The sequence below is a fragment of the Ovis canadensis genome, chromosome 17, assembly GCF_042477335.2.
Source record: "Ovis canadensis isolate MfBH-ARS-UI-01 breed Bighorn chromosome 17, ARS-UI_OviCan_v2, whole genome shotgun sequence".
NCBI lineage: Eukaryota > Metazoa > Chordata > Mammalia > Artiodactyla > Bovidae > Ovis > Ovis canadensis.
In genome coordinates this window covers 57,380,138-57,403,068 of record NC_091261.1, presented here as the reverse complement: position 1 = coordinate 57,403,068, position 22,931 = coordinate 57,380,138, and positions in this window count along the sequence as shown.

Sequence of the window (22,931 nt, the reverse complement as noted above, 5' to 3'; positions counted from 1 at the left end):
ACATGTTCACGTCATGTGTGCACACATGTGCTATATATGTACACACGTTTGTGTGTGTTTCCACATGTATCATGTATGTGTAAGCACACGTTTGTGTGTGTTGGGCATGTATGTATACATGTGCTTGTTGTCATATGTGTATGAGTCTGGACACCTGCATGTACAGGTACACATGATGTATACTCACATACACACCAAAGTCAAGTAGATGACAATAGTTAGTAGTGACCGTTTACTCACTGAACAAAGAGTATTTGAGCTGAAATTGATAGAATGAGCAGAGCTGGCACAAGCAAGCAGTTTTCAAACGGGAACAGAAAACAGAAGACATACAACTTGATATGACCAAACTGAAAACTTTGTACAACTTGAGTGACCCCAAACCAAAGAGAAGTTAGAACAGGAAGAAAGTGCTTGAAATTTTATCAGAGGTAAAGGATCCTGAGTCCTGAGAGCCCATGGCCCATGCAGGGGGAGATACACAGCAGGAGATCCAGGGGACGGGGCCTTGGGAGTTGGGAAGAGCCGGGTGGTGGTGGCTGCAGTCACCAGCCTGAAGTCAGTGGATGAGAGGGGTGTGCAGAGTGTGGGGACATCCCTGATGGCCCAGCGGTTAGGACTCTGCTTCCGCTGCAGGGAGCATGGGTGCGATCCCTGGTCAGGGAATTAAGATCTTTCAACAACAACAACAAAACAGTGGTTGTGGGGGGAATCCCAGCCAGGGCAGAGGTTGAAGGGCAGGATCTTAGAAGGGAGAGATGGGGAGGACAGAAGGGAGTGAAGCAGCAGGGTGGGCGATGGTAAAGCAGGAAGCAGAAGCAGGGCCACCTTCCTGGGCAGTGACAGGAGGGAGATGAGAGCCGAGGGGCCATGGTGTTTCGGGAAGATTTCTCTGTTGCCAGGGGTAGATTTGGTTTTGTTTTCAATAATGCAAGAGGCTTAACCTCTTCCTACCCTGCAAGGAGGTGGACCTGGGGACCAGAGCCCAGAAGCCTCAGCCATCAGCCCAAACTTTAGTCTCTTTCTATAGAAAGACACTGTCTTCATGGGACGGTCTTTTCTCAAGATCAAAGCAGTCCTCGGGACAGTGGGCCCCAGATAGACCATGAAGTAAAGTTCTCTTTCTGGAGGAAGGAACAAGGACCCAGGTTCCAGTGAGACACAGGTTTACCCACCTGCCCCCTTGATGAAATCACAGGTGCCTGCCAGTCAGATTTGAGGTTAGAAAGAAATGTTGGCCCAAGTGATGGGAAAACTCTGAGATTCCCACAAAGAGAATCTGGGAAGATGTAGGTCCTAAAGCTTGGCCTGTGCCAGGACCCCAGGGCATGCTAAGGGGATGGTACCTGGCAGACCCCAGCATTATGAGTTTAGATGTGACTATCCTATATTATATATAGGATATAATATATTTTATATTATATATAGGATATAATATATCCTATACTAATACTACATGAATATACTTAGGAATCAAAGCGGTACCTTGGCTAAAGAGAGACAGGATGGTGGTGTGGCTGAGCACCAGCCCAGGGCCAGACCAGCAGATTCAAAACCTGGGCTCTACCCCTGCAGCCCTGTGGGTCCTTGTTGAGAACTTATCTCTTCTCTGCTTTCTTTTCCCATCATTAAAATGCAGTTACCTCACAGAGCTCCTATGAAGATTAAGCAAATTCCCACACATGAAGCACTTAGAACAGAGCCTTGGCATAAATATTAGCTACTCAAAAAACAGTAACACCATGAGGGCCTCAAACATCTCCTTTTACCATCATCCCCAATATGGTGCCACACCCTTTCCCACGGGAAACCACACTTGCCCATTTCATGGATATTCTTCCAAACCTTTCTTGACTGATTTCCACGGATATATGCACAAGAATATGACCTGGTAGATTTCCATTTTTACCTGAATGACATCGTATCCTATAAATCAATATGATTATTAGACACAATAGCAGGTCTTAGAGAATGGTCCCTGCACCAACACTTGAATCAAAGCAACTTGCTAAGTTTTTTCCTAAGCGACTTTCTTTAATCATGATAACCCACCCTGTGACTCTACCCAAGCTGAGCCATCTTTGGTCACCTGGGTCAATTCCAGTTTGTCAGAGTTTCAGATATGTCTGTAATATCCTTGTTCCAGACTCTAAAATGATAAAACATTCCAACATGAGCAAATGTGAGACCTGGCAAAATGTATGGCCCCAGCCTCCAGATTTAACCACTATCACCATTTTATTGCAGGAATTTGATCCATCTGATTCCCTCCGTTTCTCCCATCCCTTCTGCCTTTTCTTTCTCTCTTCTTTGGAATATACTATTTTAAAGCAAGGACTTCCCTGTAGCTCAGATGGTAAAGAATCTGCCTTCAATACAGGAAACCTGGGTTCAATCCCTGCGAAAGGATGATCCTCTGGAGACAGGAATGGCAACCCACTCCAGTATTCTTGCCTGGAGAATCCCAGGGACAGAGGATACTGGCAGGCCACAGTCTGTGGGGTTGCAAAGAGTTGTACATGACTGAGCAACTAACGCTACACTATTACATTTTAAAGCAAATCCCTGACAGCATGTCACGTCATCCTTGATTTTGCTCCCTAAAAAGGAACACCATCCACTTCTTTAAGGTGATGGGGGTGGATGAGGGGTGGTTTCAAGAGGGAGAACCCCATTTCTCGTCCTGGGAGACAGGTCTCTCGGCGGTCGGTGCTCTGATGCTCTGTTCAGCAGGATGACAGCTGTCTATGCAGGTGAGAATTGCTACTGTCATGAACACTGCTGGAGAATTGCCCCAAATCACGGGAGGAAAGCCACAGCTCTCTCTTAACTTTTGGGGGCCTCGTATTCCATCACAGTTGTTACAGGTGTTTCAGAAACTGGGACTTACAGGCCACCTGAGTGCACTGGGTCTCCTCCATTGTCAGCTGAGCTTGCTAAATCCCTGACAACTCTACAGCACCTTCTGGCACCCAAGGAAGAAGCTCCCTCAGATTTGGCAGAGATGAAATGGGTGTTCAGTATGTAGACATGCCCTTCCTTGCTGGGGATGGGAGGATGCTTGCTATCAATAACGCCATTCCCCATATTTTTAAAAAGCTAACAAAACATCACAGTTGGACACCCAGGGAGCTTTCGGATGGAGGGAAATGACATCACCAGGCAGGGACCCTTGGTGGGTGGCAGTCACTGCTGGATGAAAGCTGGGCCATCTTCTTCCCCAAGAACTCAGAGATCAGCAGTGTTGATGCCCTTGGCATCAAAGTTCTGAAACAACCTCCCTCCCCAAAGAGTCAGGACAGGGGGTGGTTGCCCAGTCCAGGAGCCTGTCATCCTCTGGCACTGAGACTCTTTCCTCCATAAGAAGGCTCCAGAGCCCACCTGAATGTGTTCGGCTCTGAGTTTTCCTCATGTACCTCAGTGTTCCCAGTTGGACAATGGGACAACAGTGCAGCTGCCCCCCACCGCTCTGCCTCACTCCATGCATTTATCATTGAGTGAATGGGTCCAGAGCAGAGCCATTGTTGTTCAGTTGCTAAGTCATGCCCAATTCTTTGTGACCCCACAGACTGCAGCAGGCCAGGCTCTCCTGTCCTCCACTATCTCCCAGAGTTTGGTCAATTTCAGGTCCATTGAGTCAGTGATGCTATCCAACCATCTCATCTTCTGCCACCCTGCTACTCCTTTTGCCTTCAGTCTTTCCCAGCATCAGGGTCTTTCCCATTGAGTCAGCTCTTCACATCAGTTCAGTTCAGTAGCTCAGTCATGTCCGACTCTTTGCGACCCCATGGACTGCAGCATGCCAGGATTCCCTGTTCATCACCAACTCCTGGAGCCTGACCAAACTCATGTCCATGCAATTAGTGATGCCATCGAACCATCTCATCCTCTGCCGTCCCCTTCTTGTCCTGCCTTCAATCTTTCCCAGCATTAGGGTCTTTTCTAATGAGTCAGTTCTTTGCATCAGGTGGCCAAAGGATTGGAGCTTCAGCTTCAGCATCAGTCCTTCCAATGAATATTCAGAGTTGATTTCTTTTAGGATTGACTGGTTTGATCTCCTTGCAGTCCAAGATGCTCTCGAGTCTTCTTGTCCAGTATCACAGTTCGAAAGCATCAATTCTTCCGCTCCATTCTGCAAATGTTCGTGGATATTCATCTGCTTAGGAAGATGGTGGGGAGTTGGGGGGACACGTGAAGAAGCTATTTTTCTCCTGACAAAGATTCTTTGCCACCACCCAGAGGCTACAGGGAATTGCTGACCTTTGGATTCACTACAATATTCCAAAGCACTGTCGGCCTTCCCTGCCGAAGCAGAAGGAAAAGGCCAGGAAACTCAGGAGCACAGCTGACCCAGGTCCGGATCTTTGAGGCTTTGGTGGCTGCCAAACTCCAGGCATCCTTGCGTCTGCTCTTCTTGAGGCTAGTGCGAAGAGCAGCAACTGTATCCCTCCCCCCACCTTCCTCCTCCCCTCTCCCTCTCCCCTCTCCCCTCTCCCTTTCCCCCCTCCTCCCCCCACCCTGAATTTTGCAATATCTCGATGCTCCCCGCCCCCTCCACCCCCCAGGAAGGGCTGAGAAATAGCTCCATAGCCTCTCATCCCATGAAGCGGCCGGTGTTTGCTGCCAGCCCCATCCGAAGCACAACTTCATCTGAAAAAAAAAAAAAAAGATAAAAAAGGAAACCCTTAAGGAAGATAACAGCTACACAATGCCGCGCGTCCAGCGCCCGCCCTCGTTCAAAGGCCGTTTGCTTGATTTTACGTGCGTTTCCTGCGCTCCTCACATCCTCCTCCCCGCTTTGTCTTTCATGTCCGAACTGCAGAGATTTCGCGGGGACCCATTAGGACTTTCTTCCGAGGTGAGATCAAAGGGTCCGTGAGCGCGCCTGCTTGTCTTTTTCTGACAAAGCAAACTTCCCAACATCTGTTCTGGCCGCCGGACGGACAGCCCGGCTATCAAGAGGCTGCAGACTCGCCGGACTTTCCGGGCGGATTTTCCCACCCTGCCCTCCCGGGGCGGAGGTAAGAGTTGAGCTAAAGAAATGCGGGGCCCGGGTCTGGAGACTGAAGATACACCGGCAAAGCGCACAGGCCTGCGCTGGTTCCCATCCCACCAACCGGCACACGCCTGGAGCGTGACGTCAGGCTGCTGATAACGTGATGTGTTCCAGGGCACCAGAGTGGGCTTCTGTCTTCTAGAAACCAGCGTATATGAATCTCACCTGCACCGCTCGAAGAATCTCTCCACGTGGGCATCCCCGAAGTCACCAGCATCCTGCTCTACCTTCAGAAATTCAGATTATCTCTCTGACCCTTGGAAACTGCTTTTGGCTCTGTACCTGTTTCCTGGAGGTTTAAGTAAAATTTGTTTAGTTGCTAAGTCATCTCCAACTCTCCTAACTCATGGACTGTAGCCAGCCAGGTTCTTTTGTCCCTGGAATTCCCCAGGCAAGAATACTGGAGTGGGTTGCCATTTCCTTCTCCAAGAGATCTCCCCGACCCGGGGATTGAACCTGCGTCTTCTTCATTGGCAGGTGAATTTCTTTTTAAACACTGAACCACCTGGGAAGCCCCTGGTTTACCACTTTGGGGCTGTGGGACAATAATAAAAGCAGCTGTGTTTTCTTTTATTTCAATTTTAGTTTTATATTGGAGTATAATATTGTGTTAGTTTTAGGTGTAGAGCAAAGTGATTTAAATAGTTGCATATACATGTATCCTTTCTCAAATTCTTTTCCCATGTAGGTTATTACAGAATATTGAGCAGAGTTCCCTGTGCCATACAGAGGGTCCTTGTTGGTTATCTATTTTATATATAGAAGTGTGTAGCAACCGTGTTTTCTTATTCTTTGGTCTTGACTTCATCTCCAAGATTTGTTCCAGAGGCCCTGGGAAGAGGTGTGGGTCTAGGTCTGCTCTGTATGTGTGTCTACACATGTGTTTTTAAAAATATATATATTATTACTTGTTTATGTTTGGCTGTGCTGGGTCTTCCTTGCTGCATGGGGACTTTCCAGTTGCAGTGAGCAGGGGCTCCTCTCGTTGCAGCGCACAGGCTTCTCATTTCAGGGGCTCCTCTCGTTGCAGCGCACAGGCTTCTCATTTCAGGGGCTCCTCTCGTTGCAGAGCACAGGCTCTAGTCGCTTGGGCTTCAGTAGGTGTATCACGCGGGCTCAGTAGCTGTGGCAAAAGGGCTTAGTGGGCTTCGTTGCTCCAGGGCATGTGGGATCTTCCCAGACCAGGGATTGAACCCATGTTTCCTTGCATTGGCAGGTGAATTCTTAACCACTGCTCCCCCAGGGAAGTCCTATCCATGTCTTTTGTATGTGTTCATGTGTCTGTGTTTGTGTGTGTGTGTATCTGCGCGTGTTTGTGTGTGTGAGTGTATTGAAGAAAAAGGCAGTGTTTGCCCTTGTTCTTTTTGGAGTCAGATGTTGTGGAAAGCGCTTGCTCTTTCAATCACAGCCTGGGCCCTTCGTGTCTGAATGGCACTCAGTGCCCTTGTTCTGACTTTCTCCACCCCTCCAACAGGCCAATCACCACAGGAAAGAGAAGAAAGATACAACCTCCTGATGCTTTCTTTAGCACCTCCTCTCTCAGCAAGGCTGCCTGCCTCCTTTGCTTAGTGGCATCCACTGGGTTCCTTTGATCCAGGCAGTGGCTCCTGATCACAGCCAGGAAAACAATAGGGCCCTGAGTTGACCTGTTAGGGGCCCAGGACCCCTGGGAGGGACGTACTCTCTCCGAACAGGTCCCTGAGTTACACTGGGCCCACAGACCCAGATTCTAGTCTCCACAACTCCCACATCCAGCCAGGGTTCACACAGGTGAAAACTCCTCAAAGATTTGCCAGAGTTTTCAGACAGGCTCTGTAATTGTTACCCCACCAGGGTTCTTGGCCGCCTTAGTCTGTAGAAATGGACTGGAGGCCAGACAAGAAATCCAGACAAGGCTTTATTGGGGTTCCAGCTGCAGCGGGGGGAGCAAGAACAAACAACAGGTTCCCTCGTTGCTTGCTGAGGAGCTGCAGAGAGCTGGTTCCTTATATGGGGTGAGGGTAGGGGTGTGTCCAGGGGTCAGGCAGGAGGAGTGGCTCAGGTGTTTTGCCCACCCCTGAGGTGGTATTGTGTGCCGGTACCTTCATGGGTGGCAGTTGGGTTTTTGGTCTTTTTGTATCTTGTCCAGGATTTGCCCCATCTGCACATGCAAGCAATGACTTAGCAGGTAAAGAACCCACCTGCCAATGCAGGAAGCCCTTGTTACAGTGTTGCTTCTGTTTTATGTTCTGGGTTTTTTTGGCCCTGAGGCATCTGAGATCTTAGCCCCCTGACTAGGGGTCGAACCTGCACCCCCTGCATTGGAAGCGGGAGTCTTAAGCACTGGACCACCAGGGAAGTCGGGACAGAGCAGTTTAAACAACAGAAATGTACTTTCTCACCGTTCTGTAGGCTGGAGGTCCAAGATGGAGGGGTCAGCAGAGTTGATTCCTTCCAAAGGCATTGAGAGAGGGATCAGGTCAAGGCCTCTCTCTTTGGTGTGGAGATGGCCGCCTTCTCTCCCCATATCTTTAGGTCATGTTCTCTCTGGACGTGTCAGTGTCCAAATCCCTCTTGCTACTAGGACCCCCGGCATGTTGGATTAGGGACCCCCACATAACCTCATTTGAACTTCATTACCTTTGTAAAGGCCCCTTCTCTGGACCTCCCTGGTGGTCCAGTAGTTAAGACTTCACTTTACAATGCAGAGGGTGTGGGTTTGATCCCTAGTTGGGGAACTAAGATCCCATATGCCTCAGGGCCAGAAACCCAGAACATGAACAACAGAAGCAATATTGTAACCGATTCAATAAAAAATTAGAAAATGGTCCATTTAAATATATATATATATATTAAGAAAAACAACCCACCCTCAATACAGTTATATTGTGAATCATATTGTGAGTCTACCCCACCCTGGAGGTCAGGACTTCCATGTAAATTCTTGAGGGGACCTGATTCAACCCATAAAACTACTCTGAGAAATTGCTTGGCAAGTTCTTAAAAAGTTAAACATATACTTACCATACCATCTGCTAGTTCTGCTCCTAAGTATTTACCCCAACAGAAATGAAAACACATGTCTCCACAAAGACAACATATGAATGTCAGAGCAGTTTTATTCACAGTGGCCCCAAACTGGAAACCAACACCAACTAACGGCTGAATACACATATTTCATGGTCTGGTCATAAATGGATCAGTACTCAGAAGAAGAAAGGGACTAGAAGTTTCATTCAGTGACATAGAAGAATCTCCCGAAGGATTAACTTGCTTACTTTATATGTCCAGGCATTTACAAAATGATTTAGGGGGTAAAATAAGGGAAAGGCTAGACTCGGTGAGTTATCTTTTTCTTTCTGATTTGCCAATTCTGAACTTCAAGATGGCCTTTGTACTCAGAACGAAAATATCTCCTATTAAAAATATTAAACAGGATGGAGAAGATGTGTGCTCTCCAGGGTCCCCAGTCCTGTGGGTGTAAGAACAATGGTCTGGAAGGGGACCTGAATGGGAAAGGCGGAATGGCAGCTCTGGATCAGAAGAAACAGCAGAAAAGCTTCCATAATTTAAAAGCCCGTGGATACTTGCAATGAAACCACTAGTGAATGTGTCTGCGGGGAGGAGAGTACATGTGTGTGTGCTGAGTCACTTCAGTCATGTACAACTCTTTGTGACCCTATGGAATATAGCCCTCCAGGCTCCTCTGTCCCTGGGATTCTCCAGGCAAGAGTACTGGAGTGGGTTGCCATGCCCTCCTCCAGGGGATCTTCCCAACCCAGAGATCAAACCTGCATCTCTTACATCGCCTGCATTGGCAGTCGGGCTCTTTGCCACTAGTGCCACCAGAGCCCACAGGGAGGAGAGGTGTCAGCGCAATTCTGTAATTTAAATACGAGCCAGTAATACGGCTTCCCTGGTGGCTCAGTCAAGAATCCGCCTGCAATGCAGAAGACCCGGGTTTGATCCCTGGGTCAGGAAGATCCCCTGGGGAAGGGGATGGCAACCTTCTCCAGTGTTTTTGCCTGGAGAATTCCATGGGCAGAGGAGCCTGGTGGGCTACAGTCCATGGGGTCGCAAGGAATCGGACATGACTGAGCGACTAACACGTTCCTTTACTTTCAGTAATATGGGGAGTAGGCTTCCCCATCTCAGTCCCTGTTCATTGAGTTTTCTTTTCCACTAGGAGCGCCCTATGACATAATGGTTTCATCTACTTTAAAAAAAATTGTTTAATTTTGGCTTTGCTAGGTCTTTGTTGCAGCTCTTGGGCTTTTCTTGTTGTGGAGCATGGGCTTAGTTGCCCCGTAGTTTATGGGATTTTAGTTTCCCGAAAAATGATCGAACCCACATCTCCTGCATTGGAAGGCAAATTCTTAACCACTGGATCACCAGGGAAGTTCCCTTATCTACTTTTATTGTAAGAATATGTGTTCCTGTTAATAAGACACAGAACGCTGACCAGTTGTAATGTGGACACTTGCAGGGGAAACAAAGAAATTGCTTCCTACAATTGGAGGTCACAAGCCTGAAGGTTAGCTGCCAAGGTGATGAACAAGTAAAAGGTAGTCATTTCATTTACTACCAAACGTTGTGTCGTTAAAAATCAGGGGTTGTGTTGAGAAGAGTGAACTTCTTCCCTGAAAGCTCTCCCAGCTCCAGCCAGATCTAAAGTTTTTTTAAAAAAATCTTTATTCATTTGGCTGTACTAGGTCTCAGTTGCAGCATGTGGGATCTAGTTCCCTGATCAGGGATCGAACCTAGGCCCCCTGCAATTGGAGTTCAGAGTCTTTCCCACTGAAGCACCAGGAAAGTGCCCCAGACCTAAAGTTTGACTGTGCCGCCACACTCTTACCTCCTGGATCCTTGCCCACACCAGCACCACCGCTCCTAGCTTTTCCCATCACAATGCTGCTTGTATTATAGTTAAGTGTAAATGTCTCCTCCTCCATGCAGCCTTCTGGATTTCTATCATAGCAGCTGAAGTACATCACTGGTTATTGGAAAGCCACACAGATAGCCCTGGGTCCACTTCTGGCCCACAGACACATCTCTGACTTGTTATTTAATGTTGAATCTGAACTATTTACCAACATTTTACAAATAGGGGATGTCACATAAAAAAAATCCAAATTTCCAGCTTCTCTTAAAATACATAGAAATTTTGCCAAGAGCGGGGCATATTTTATTGAACACAGATTTCTGTAGATCTTGCAATGCACCAGGCAGTTTTTAGTGCTTGAGTTTCTAACCCTCCTTATAACCCTGTAACCGGGGACTGTAAAACACCATTCTGTGGCTGAGAACACAAAATCAGAGAGAGTTTAAATAACAGCTCGGGCATGGGTAACCAGTAGGGACAGGAACCCGGGTGGTCCTCTCTGGGGTCCATGCTCTTAAATTATCCATGATTCTGTGTAGCTTCCTGCATGGCTGTATTCCCTGGGGCAAATATTACTGTTTCATGTCTCCACCCAAAGGGGGACAGAACAATAGTGTAGCCACCATGGAAAACACTATGGCGGTCCCTAAAAAAATTAAACAGAATTTCCATAAGATTTAGAACTTCCACTTCTGAATAGAGACTGAACTGAAAGCAGGGTTTAGAAGAGATATTTGCATCCCATGTTCAGAGTAATATTAATTCACAATAGCTCAGAGGAGGAAGCAATTTAAAAGTCCTCCAAGAGATGAACAGATGAAGAAAATGTGATGTATATACGTGCAAGGATGTACTATTCAGCCTTAAATAGGAAAGGAGTTTTAGAGATGCAGATGCAGAGAATGGGTGGGGATGATTTGGGAGAGCCCGGTGGTGGGGGCAGGGAAGAATGGGGAGATTGAGATTAGCATATATACACTACCATATGTAAAGAAGATAGCTAGAAGGAACTTGCTGTACAGAACAGGGACCTCAGCTCTATGCTTTGAGGTGATCTAGATGGGTCGGATATGGGCAGTAGGAGGCTCAAGAGGGAACAGATATACGTCCATATACAGCTGATTCACTCCACTTTATAGCAGAAACTAACACAACATTGTAAAGCAACTGTGCGTGCTAAGTTGCTTCAGTCACGTCTGACTCTTTGCGACCCGATGGACTGTAGCCTGCCAGGCTCCTCTGTCCATGGGATTCTCCAGGCAAGAATGAATACTGGAGTGGGTAGCCATGCCCTCCTCTTCCCAACCCTGGGATCGAACCTGGGTCTCCTGCATTGCAGGCAGATTCTTTACCACTGAGCCACTTGGAAAGCCCCAAAGCAACTATACAGTAATACATTAAAAAAATTTTTTTTAATTTAAAAAGGAAGGGAATCCTGACCCATGCTCTAACATGAGTGAACCTAGAGGACATGATGTCAAGGGGAAATAAGCCAGTCACAAAAGGACCAAAACTGCTTGTGAGGAGATATGAAACTCCAAGAACTGATTGTTCCTCTGAGATGTCTCATCCACCATCTCTCCCCTAATGCAGAATGCAGTATTTGGACCACAGGAGATGCTCAACAATGAACCAAGAAATGCCAGAGAAATGGTTGGGTACAAATATGGTCTTCAGGTAGATAGAAGGTTATTTGTTATGCCTTAAACCCAGGTCTCCTGCACTGCAGGCAGATTCTTTACCAGCTGAGCCACAAGGGAAGCCCAAGAATACTGGAGTGGGTAGCCTTCTCCAGCAGATCTTCCTGACCCAGGAATCGAATTGGGGTCTCCTGCATTGAGGGGGATTCTTTACCAACTGAGCTATCAGGGAAGCCCATTAAACCGTCAGGAGTCATTTAATAAACACGTACTTCTAGTTCTTCCTAGGTCTGGAGGTGTGACATGAGCATTCACGTCTGTGGTTCCTATTAAACCTGGGATATTATGCTGTCTAGAGTCAACATTCTCGCATGAAGGCAGCCTTGCTGGAGCTGGGCAGTGGCTGCCCTTACTGACAGAGCACATGCCCTCCCATTTGCCAGTCTTTACCTCTCCTAGCCTTGGGCCACTCAGCCCATACTGTAACCTCTCGCATCACCAAGCTGTTCCTGGGAGCATTTGCATTTGTAACCCCTGCTCTAAAAGATGAGTTAGGAGTCCTGTAAAATTGGCAACAGTGCCTCAAAGAAGAGTCCCTCCTTTTAGTTAAGATCCAGCTTCAGCTTAAGGGCACACCTTGGTTTTGTTCTGGTGGAATGACTTTTCAGAGAAGCAATACCACTCCTCTCATCTGTGGGGTAACTCCCCCACTGTGCCCAGAACCCCAGCCAAGCCAAGGCTGTAAAGAGACAACGAAATCTGTCTGCAATCTGGTCTCTGATTTAAGAAATGACTTGGTGTCATGAGTTAAAACCTTCAGCACTGGTCTCCAAAGAGAGTCCTGCCTCACGAAGTACGGTGAGATCCAGAGGGTGATGCTCGAGAAAGCAGAGATTCTAAGGGGGTCATGGGTTCTGGATGAAAAGCTGAGGCAAGCAAAATTATATGCTTTAGCTGCACAATGAATAGCTTTTGATTGTAGCAATTGAAGACAGGGAAAGAAACCAGGGTGGATGGCATAGAAAGCTGGCAACATAGCAGTGTGGAAGATGGATCTTCATGTCATCAGGCTCTTGACTTGGACATTTAGTGATTTACAAAGTAATTCAAGATTGATTCCTGCAAGAATCTTTGATTGTCAGATTGATTAAAAGTCTATAATTTGCTCTAACTGGCCCAGAACTTTGGCAGCATCCACTTTGGACTTAATTTGGGCTCTCATTTTCCCTGCACCCCATCAAATAGCCAACATGCTTTTTGAATCTGAAGTTGGCCCAGCCCTTCCTGAAGGCACTTGAGGAGCCAGAGAAAAACCATCTCGTGCACACCTTGAGCTGTCATCTACCTCTTTCTGGGTTGACATCTTGGACTAGTCAAGAGACTTTCCTGAAGATGTCCCCGCATCTGTTAATTGGGGATAATTATGCCTCACCAGGAAATTATTTTTCTTAATATTTATTTATTTGGCTGCATCAGGTCTTAATGCATCATGGGGGATCTTTTTTTGTAGCACACAGACTCTAGTTACAGTACAAAGGCTTAGTTGCCCTGAGGCCTGTGTGATCTTAGTTCCATGACCAGGAATCAAACCCACGTCCCCGGCATTGCAAGACAGATTCTTAACCTCTGGACCACCAGGGAAGGCCTTCACAAGGGTATTATGAGGATCAAATGACCTAACAAAAAGGCCAGTACCCAGGGATTGACCAGTCCCAGTTACTGCTGGTGGAATACTTGTTGGGGAGGGAGAGGGAGAAGGGTCCAGGCTCTAAAGGCAGAGGTTCAAGTCCCACCTCTGACATTGCCAAGCTGGGTGGCTTTGTCTCCCAGTCGAAGAAACAGTTGTAATAATAGGATTCAGTGAGAAGAATTGCTAACTCCTGAGCAGTATGTGTTTGGTTGGTCCGAAGCACTGACCATACCCCATCAGTGCAGCCGTCAATCTGGTCCTCTGAAATGCGGGTGCTCTTACACCTCAGGAGGAAGGTGAGCCACAGAGAGGGCCAGTGACCCAGGTAAAGCCTTCCAGCCAGTTGCTGATGGAACCGAAAGTCAAACCGGGGATGTTCATTCCAGGACAAATTGTCATGTGGTTTTCAGTGAAGGGAGACGTCATCAGCCAGAACACCCAGGAAAACAATTTGTAGACACAGGAATTGAGCTTAACCCAGATTCTGTTGTTCTGAATTATTAATTGTGCGCTGCCTTCTCCCCTGGAATCTCTCCCCAGACACTAAGCAAACTGGTCTTTCACCCCAAACTAATTTGCATCTTTGCACTGCTGTGTGCCATAGACCAGGAAGAAAAGTCAATATCTTAATTGACTTTCATAAATGTTTAAATGAGAATAATTCCATTTAGGGGCAATGAATACCATCATTAATTCACCAGAATACACTTCATCTAATACAGAGATCTTTGCAAATTTATCTCTGGGCATATAATTCAAGCCAAAGGAACTATGTGATGGCATTCATCCCTTCCCTTCCTTCCCATCTCCTACCTGCCCCTCTCAAATGCACACATCCTTATAAACAATTCCGGGAGCTTCCCTGGCTGTCCAGTGGTTAAAAATCAGTGCTTCCAATGCAGAGGTCATGGGTTTGACCCCTGGTCAGGGGAACTAAGATCCCCACATGCCCTGTAGCTTGGCCAAATTAAAAAAAAAAAAACTACACACATCCCAAATTATTTTGCCCACCCTAGTATATCCCCAACGGCCCTTATATTCCCATAGCAACAGTCTGGAGAAAGTAAACTTCTAATTATACCACATTAAAATGGAGAGCTCTTTGAGTCATCGTCTCTGGCGCTTTCTTTTCGTGCAAATATGATTCCAGGTTCCATGGGCGGTCTTGATTTTTAAGAACTCCAGATGTTCAAAGGAAGGCAATCGTCATACTTCCTCTCTAAGTGTCTTAATGGAAAGTTTACATCTAGTGTGTTTCAAAGTCCCTGAAAGAGAAGCTTTCATACTCCAGAGCAAAGTAACTGAATTCAAAACTTTTATTAATAATGTAGAAGGCTTGTGCGACACACAGAAGCCAGAAAAATACGGGGAAATCAGAGGGGACTTTGCTTTATCAAAGAGAGGCCAGAATAAAGGTTGGTCTTGATTGGAGGGAGGGAGGGGGCTGTGGGGGAATGGGTGAAGTCAGCACGGAGGAGGTCAATGCCTCAGGGTCTTTCTCTCGCTATAGAACGTGAGTGCTTATTCAACTTTGAGGCCAGGGTCTGTCCTGGGGAGTGCCTGGGGGCTTTATAAGGACACTGTGGGTTTTGATTTCCAATCCTGTTCAGCTGGCATCCTTTCTGGGGGCATTGAGGCTGTTAATGTTTTCCCTCAGTGCCTAAGGCCGACCCTTAGCTTATACTACCAGGTGAAGAGGCATCATTTGCTTCTTCCTCTTTTTGAAGGGGGAGGGGGCTTCCCTGGTGGTTCAGCGGTAAAGGATCCACCTGCCAGTGCAAGAGATGCAAGTTTGATCCCTGGGCTGGGAAGATCCTCTGTAGAACGTAACGGCAACCCACTCCAGCACTCTTGCCTGGGAAATCCCATGGACAAAGGAGCCTGTGTCTACAGTCCATGAGGTTGCAAAGAGCTGGACATGACTTAGCAACTAAAACAAAACAACTTTAAAAACAGCTATTTATTTTTGCCTGCACGGGGTTTTAGTTGTGGCGATTGGGGGCTACTCTCTAGCTGTGGTGCACAGGCTTCTCATTGCACTCGAGGCCCTCCGGCTCAGCAGTTGTAGCTTGTGGGCTTAGTTGCCCTGTGGCATGTGGAATCTTCTAAAACCAGAAATCGAACCTGTGTCCTCTGCATCAGTAAGTGGATTCTCAACTACTGGACCACTTGGGAAGTCCCTTCTTTTTATGCTTAAAGCAGCAAATTGCCCACATTAATACCAGGTGCTGACTGAAAGGATCTTCCAGACTTCCATAGCTGCTTTCTCCAGTTTGTTACTGGAAGTGGAGTCTGGCTACTTGCTCCTCAAAAGCTAATACTTGAGAGGCAAGGTTGGTGAAAAGGAAAGTTTGCTTTATTTTGGAGGCCAGCAAACAGGGTGGGGAGCGGGGAAGGCAGGCTCGTGTCCAGAGGTCTCTCCCCACTGACAATCAGTGGGCAGAGGCTTTTAAAGGGGAGTTTCAGGGGTGCACAGGTGGAGGGAGGGGGCTCCATGCAGAAACAGCACAGTCAGCTCTGACAATCATCTTGAAGTTGGTCATTGGTGGTCTGACCAGTGACATATTGATTGTTTTAAGTGGTTAATCTTCATTTCCAGGATCAGTTTGTTCCCATTTCTTTGAGGCCAGTTCTTGAATCTATGGCAGCATAGGTCATGGCTACAGTCTGGTCCTCATGTAGCTAAATTCTTCCACCTGGTGGGGGTTTCAGCATCTGTAAGACAGCTCACAAGATGTGGCTCAGAATATTATCTCTAGCTCTTGAGAAAGAAATAAAGGTCCTTGACTTTGTTTAATGGCTAAATTACTATTATTTTGTCCTGTTTGCTTTTCTTTGCTTCTGCATTTTCTTCCTTCTCTGATTAAACCTATTGTTTGGCTATAAGCTTTTCTACAGACAGAAGACAGATGGAGGACATGAGTGGGGAGGGGGACAGGGACCATAGGGTCCTGCTCCATTTCAAGTCTGATTTCAGAAAATGTGGATGTTTGATTTCACTTTGGATGTCTCCAAATAAAAGCTCAGCTAACCAACCTTGATGAAATTTACTGAGTTATTGAAGTTAACTCAATAACTATATTAACTTATATCACTCTCCTTTTCTCCCCTATCCAATGTTAGAATTATTTTTATTCTAAGGAGTTTTTTTCATAGGTATCTGCAATTAGGAAACAAAAAGAAACTCAACTATCTTTTTTTTTTTTAACTTTATTTGGTTAGTCTGCTTGCAGAAACTTAGGTAAAGGCCTGATTCTGTTTGATTTGATTTCTATTTGATTTTACTCAAATAAATATAGTACCACATTAATAAAAAAGTCCTAGTTTTGGTAGCAGATTTTTTTTGAAGATTACATATATATTATTTCTATGGGTACTGCAAATAGAATCCATCCAGGGAGAGAACAATTACTAGGCCCTCCCAGGCTTTTCATCCTAAGCACTTTTGTTTTATACTGTTTTGACCACACTGCGTGGCATACACACCCTAAGTTCCCTGACCAGGGATCAGAACCATGTCCCTTGCAGGGAAGTGGGGAGTCTGAACCACTGGACCACCAGGAAACCCCTACCTAAGTATTTCTTGTGGAAAAAGGACAGGTAGCCTGTTCAAATCTTAACTTTTTATTAAAGTATAACATACAAGGAAGTGTCAAAGTCATCAATGTGCTCCTCAAAGAATTTTCTCAAAGCGAACACACCTTTGTAACCAACACCACACTCATAAAGAGAATTTTGTTATCTTCCCAGAAGTTCTCCTCTGCTCTGGTCACTAACTCCCACGGTTAACTGTATTTTTCACTGGTATCATACTATGGATGTTGCCAAAATTGCTTCCAAACTGATTTCACCAATTCACACTCTCCTTGTGAGAATCAAAGAGTATATGTCCCCCACACCCTCCCTAGCCACAGCTATAGCAAAACTTTTAAATCATTGCCAATCAAGAGATCAATATCACCTTAATTTGGACTTTTACAATGATTAGTAAATCTAAGGCTTTTTCCCCTTGTTTATTGACCTTTTTCTGGGACACATCTGTATTGCTGTCTGGTTACAATAGAAAAAAAGAGAAAAAGGAAAAACTAACAAAAACATCTGGTATACCCATTAAAGAGACGTGAAGTCGCTCAGTAGACTCTTTGCGACCTCATGGACTGTAGCCTACAAGGCTCCTCTGTACATGGAATTTTCCAGGCAAGAGTACTGGAGTGGGTTGCCATTTCCTTCTCCAGGGGATCTTCCCAGCCCAGGGATCGAACCCGGGTCTCCTGCATTGCAGGCAGAGGCTTTACTGTCTGAGCCACCAGGGAAGCCACGGTATACCCACTGGGATCTGGCTAAATAAATTATGGGAGTATACTGGCGAGATATGACACTGCAGTTACTTGAAAGAATGAGCACGGCTTTAACTGCTCTACAAAATTATCACCCAGATATGAATGAAATGAAGAAGACAAGCAATCAAAGTTTGTATGAGATAATCCAATCTTGATTATTTTTTTTAAAGTGTGTATTTCACAGAATTCTGGATGAATACTCCAGAAATTGTTGACAGTGGTTATCTCTGTCTACTGAGACCAAGGAGAAGATGGGAGATTTTTAACCTTTCGTTTATTCTTAGATAAATGTTTTATTTGGAAAGTTTTTGATTTACAGAACATTTATAAAGATAATACAGAGAGGCTAGGAACCTAAAAATGAAAGTGTCCTCATTTTGTAAAAAGTAGCAAAGAGATTGTACCTTCTCCCCCACCCCAACCCATTGTGCTATACAGTAAGTTCTCATTAGTTATCTATTTACACAGAGCAGTGTATATATGTCAATCCTAATTTCCCAGTTTATCCTACACACGCGTTCCCCACTTCATGTCCACTCATTTTTTCTCTACATCTGTGTCTGTATTTCTGCTTTGCGGATAGGCTCACTTTCCCTGTTTTTCTAGATTTCACATACATTCCACTTACATGAGGTATGTAGGACAGTCAGATTTACAGTCAGAAAGTACATTAGTAGATGCCAGGGACCAGGCGGTGGGGGAGGGTGGGAAGAGGCAACTGGGACTCAGCGTTTAATCAGGACAAAGTTTCAGTTAGGAAAGTGAAAAACTCGGGAGATGAATGATGGTGAGAGCTGCACAACCATGTGAACGGACTCAATGCCACTGAAATGTACAGTTAAACAGCGTTAAGATAGTGTGTTTTATAATATGTGACTCTTAGCACATGAAAAAAAAGTATTACAGAGGGTTCCTGTGTGTCCCTCACTCAAACCCATTTTCCCCCATGCTGGCATCTCTCGTTACCAGGCACATCTGTCAAAGCTAAAATGCCAACCCCAGGACATTCTTGTGGCCTGGACTCCATACTCTGCTCAAATGTCATCACTGTCTTCACTAATGTCCCTCTTCTGCCCCAGCATCCCATCCAGGTCCAGCAGCAGATGCAACCCTTGGATCCCCTCACTCTCTTCTCACATCCTTGGGCATTTGAATCTTTTCTCCTTTTCCAGAACCTTTGCTGATGGTATAGAGGAGCGTTGATCAGGAATGTTATAAGGAATCCCTCAATTTGGGTTTGGGAGATGGCTTTTTCTTGATGATACTGGATGTGGGGAGAATGCAGCAGAGATGCTGGGTCCTCCTCTTTGCATCACATCAGGGATACAGGACATCCACCTGGTACCCTGAATATGTCACTTTGGACAACTGCAGTGCTTCCACAAGGGACACTGCTTGTCCCTTTTGCAACCTCTCCTCACAAATGAATGTCTATTAGATTCCACAGAAAAGTGATATGATAGTTATCTTTCTTTATCTGACTTATTTCACTTAGTATGGTAATCTCTGGGTCCATTTTTGTTGCTGTAAATGGCATTATTTCATTCTTTTTTATGACTAAGCAATATTCCATTGGGTATATGTATCATATCTTCTTTATCCATTCATCTGTTCATGGATATTTAGGTTGCTACCATGTCTTGGGTATTGTAAACAGTGCTGCAATGAACACTGGAGTGTAGGTATCTTTTCAAATTATAGTTTTCTCCAGATATATGCCCAGGAGTAGGATTGCTGGCTCATATGATAATTCTACTTTTAACTTTTAAAGGAACCTCCGTACTGTTCTTCATAAAGGTTGCATTGACACAAATGAACTGTTTTTACCCAAAACTCACAGATCCTGGAATCCAACTTAAGGTTACCAAAGGGGAAATGTGGGGGGAAGTGATAAATTAGAAGATGGGGATTAACATATACATATTACTATATATAAAATAGATAACTAACAAGGACCTACTGTATAGCACAGGGAACTTTACTGAATACTCTGTAATAACTTATGGGGGAAAGAATCTGAAAAAAGAATATATATTTATTGCATGTATAACATTGTATATATAACTGATTTTATATATATATATATAACTGATTTACTTTGCTATACTCCTGAAACTAACACAACACTGTGAATAAACTATACTCCAATAAAAAAATTTAAAGTTTAAAATATTTATTAAGCAAAAGAAAAACAGAAAGAAAGAGAAAGAAATGAGTCTCTAGTGCAGCCCACCCTGGAAGGGCTCCCCTCCCAGAAGATCCACAATATTTCCCATCTTTCTTTTACCTTGAAGCCTTTCTGTAGCATCATCAACCTGTGCATGGTACTCCTCCTATAATTTAAAAATACAGTTTCAGAAGCAAATGGGAACAGCTGATCAAGTCAAGGGAAGGGCTCCTTCATATTTTGCCGAAAGCAAATCTTTCTGTTCTCTGGAGGAAATACATACAGTTCACTTCCCGATAGATCCTGGGCAGGGGAGATCAGGATGACTTCACCCATCTATCACAATGGGCAGACAAGTGTCCCAGTTGAAGAATCAGTTGAGCCAAGACCCCAGCCCTGGGCTGGAGAAGGCTTCCAGCCAGCAATCTGGGGACCTGCTGGAAGGGGCCACGTGTGGAATGCGGAAGAGGAGAGGCACTGAGGCGCTGTCGGGAGCACGGGAGCACGGAAGAAACCAGAAACTCATTAGCTGCAACCCCAGCTGTGACCTCTGCCCTCCATGTGACCTTGAAAAATCCTCTTAGCTTCCATGGCCGCTTCCGTGGGGATCAAGTGAGCATTCCGAGTCCTGCCTGCCTGCGTGGAAAATATCTTTTGATGATTGATTAGCTAATGCTTGGAAACAGCGCCGGCGCTAGAAGCCAGTTCCCCAGAAAGTGCTAAGCAGTGTTATTAAGGGATCAAACAGGAGGGCTTTTGTGTGTGATGCCAAGATGATTTTGTTAAATTATGAAACTTGCTTTGATAAACTGCCTGGAGGTGCCATCTGTGACATGCTTAATGTTTTTTTTCCCCACTTCCCTGAGCTTATTGAATTATTTGTACACAATTTATTTTACTTTCATAGGGCATTAAATTACTCTGAGACCTTGAAATATTTTATAGCCAATTCAAGAGATCTGGAGACTGTCAGGAGAGTTTTTTCAATTTTTTGTCTTTAGGAGATGAAAGAGGGGGAAGGATTCTGGAAATTGGGGGGGACCCATGGTATGGAAAAGGAGCTTTCAACTCTGTTGGATGTGGGTCCTTTAAATTTGCAGCTGCTGCCGAAATGTTTTCATGAACTAGATGAAGGCATCTGAGTGCATTTTGTCATCTCTGTATCTTAACCAGAAATGTTGATTGAAATCCTTTATTATATATGTATATATATAGGAAATTTTATATATATACACACACACACACACACACACACACACACACACACAAACATGCTCAGTTGTGTCTGACTCTTTTGTGACCCCATGGACTGTTGCCTGCCAGGCTCCTCTGTCCATGGAGTTTTCCAAGCAAAAATACTGAAGTGGGTTGCCATTTCCTACTCCAGGGGATCTTCCTGACCCAGGGATTGAAACCATATCTCCTGTGTCTCATGCATTGGCAGGCAGATTCTTTACCACCGTGTCACCTGGGAAGCCCATATGTATGTATGTGTGTATGTGTGTATATATATATATATAGGAATATAATGAATCCTTGTCTGTATCATACAGCATCAGTGATCAGCAGCTGAAGTTCAACCTCGTGTTATCTCTACCCCTTCTTACTCCATCAACCCCATGGGTTATTTTGAAGCCAAGTCCAGATATCACAGCATTTCATCTGAAAATAAAAGACATCTTTTTTAGTCTAAAAGAGTGGTAGTCACTTCCCCCTGGGATGTGCCACCTGTGACTTTGAACAAAGCCCGGGTCTGTCCCTGGCAGGCAGTTGAAACCGCTATGAACACTTGTTTTTGTTCTGGTGACACTGAAGCAGCTCGGTGGCTGGGACGATCCAAGCATTCAAAGGGCACTGTGGCCCTGGCTGCTCCACTTAGAGAGAGGGATGTCCCGACAGGTGGGCGAATCCCTGGGCAACCCCGCCTCACGCCCACGCTGAAGCCCCGGTCCTGGGAAAGTGAACAGAAATGTTTTTCTTGGATCACATGTTATCTCACAGAGCTGGCCCTTACTACTCGACTGTGCTAGCCTATGACCTCTCTTTTTTCACCACCTACCGGCGAAGCAGCCTTCTCTACTTTTCCTCGGCTATGACTTTCACAAGCTGATAGCAGTACTTTGTCCTAAGCATCACAGCTCTCAAACTATTCTATGCCTCAGGATCTCCCAGGCATCTGGTTAAAAATCTTACTGACATATACACACTGCTATTTATAAAAAGATAACCAACAAGGTCCTACTGTAGAGCACAGGGAGCTCTACTCAATATTTTGTAATAACCTATGATGGAAAAGAATCTGAAAAGAAAGAGAAAAAAATTAGATACAGATGTATGTATAACTGAAATCACTTTGCTGTATACCTGAAACTAACACAACATTGTAAATCAATTATATGTCAATCAAAAAAATGAAATCTTGTTTACTCTTCCAACATCACTGATGGAAGTGTCCATTAATGCTGCAAGCCATAGGGAGTGCAATTAATCTGAAACAATCACAATTTTAATATGCACATATATATGACCCTGAAACAGGACCCTGTCTTAGGAAGACTTGCCATGTGTGAATGACATCTATTTGGCATATTTTTCATAGTCGACGACTGGAAGCAACCTACATTGCCTGTGGCATAATAGCATAAGTGATCCATCCACACAGGGCAGTATGGTATAGGCATTCAAAAGAGAAAGGAATGTTCCCAGAAATGTATGGTTACATGAAAGATCCAAGGTGGGGAACTACAGAAATAAAATGTTGCCATTTGAGGAGGGAAATAGAATATATGTGCATGTATTTATGTGCAGATACAGATATATACACATGGACACATATATCTACTCTCACAAAGAAGATCAAACCTATTTATATACATTGCTTATGCACACAAATGTTTTATAGACACAGGCTTGCATATGCTCATATCTACTTTTTTAAAAACATGCAGGTATGTTCTGGAAATGGGAGCTCACTAGTGAGGATCAGGGGCAGGTAAGAGGGAAGCTTACTTTTCATTCTATATTTTCTGGTTCTGGTGAATCTTCACGCTAAACATACGTGACCTTTTCAAAAAGATAAATAATCTGTTCAATGAAGCTGCATGGACCCACTCCCCATATCTACAGAAGGAAAATTTCAGCTGTGGGACCCAGGAACTCATATTTTTAACAGACCTG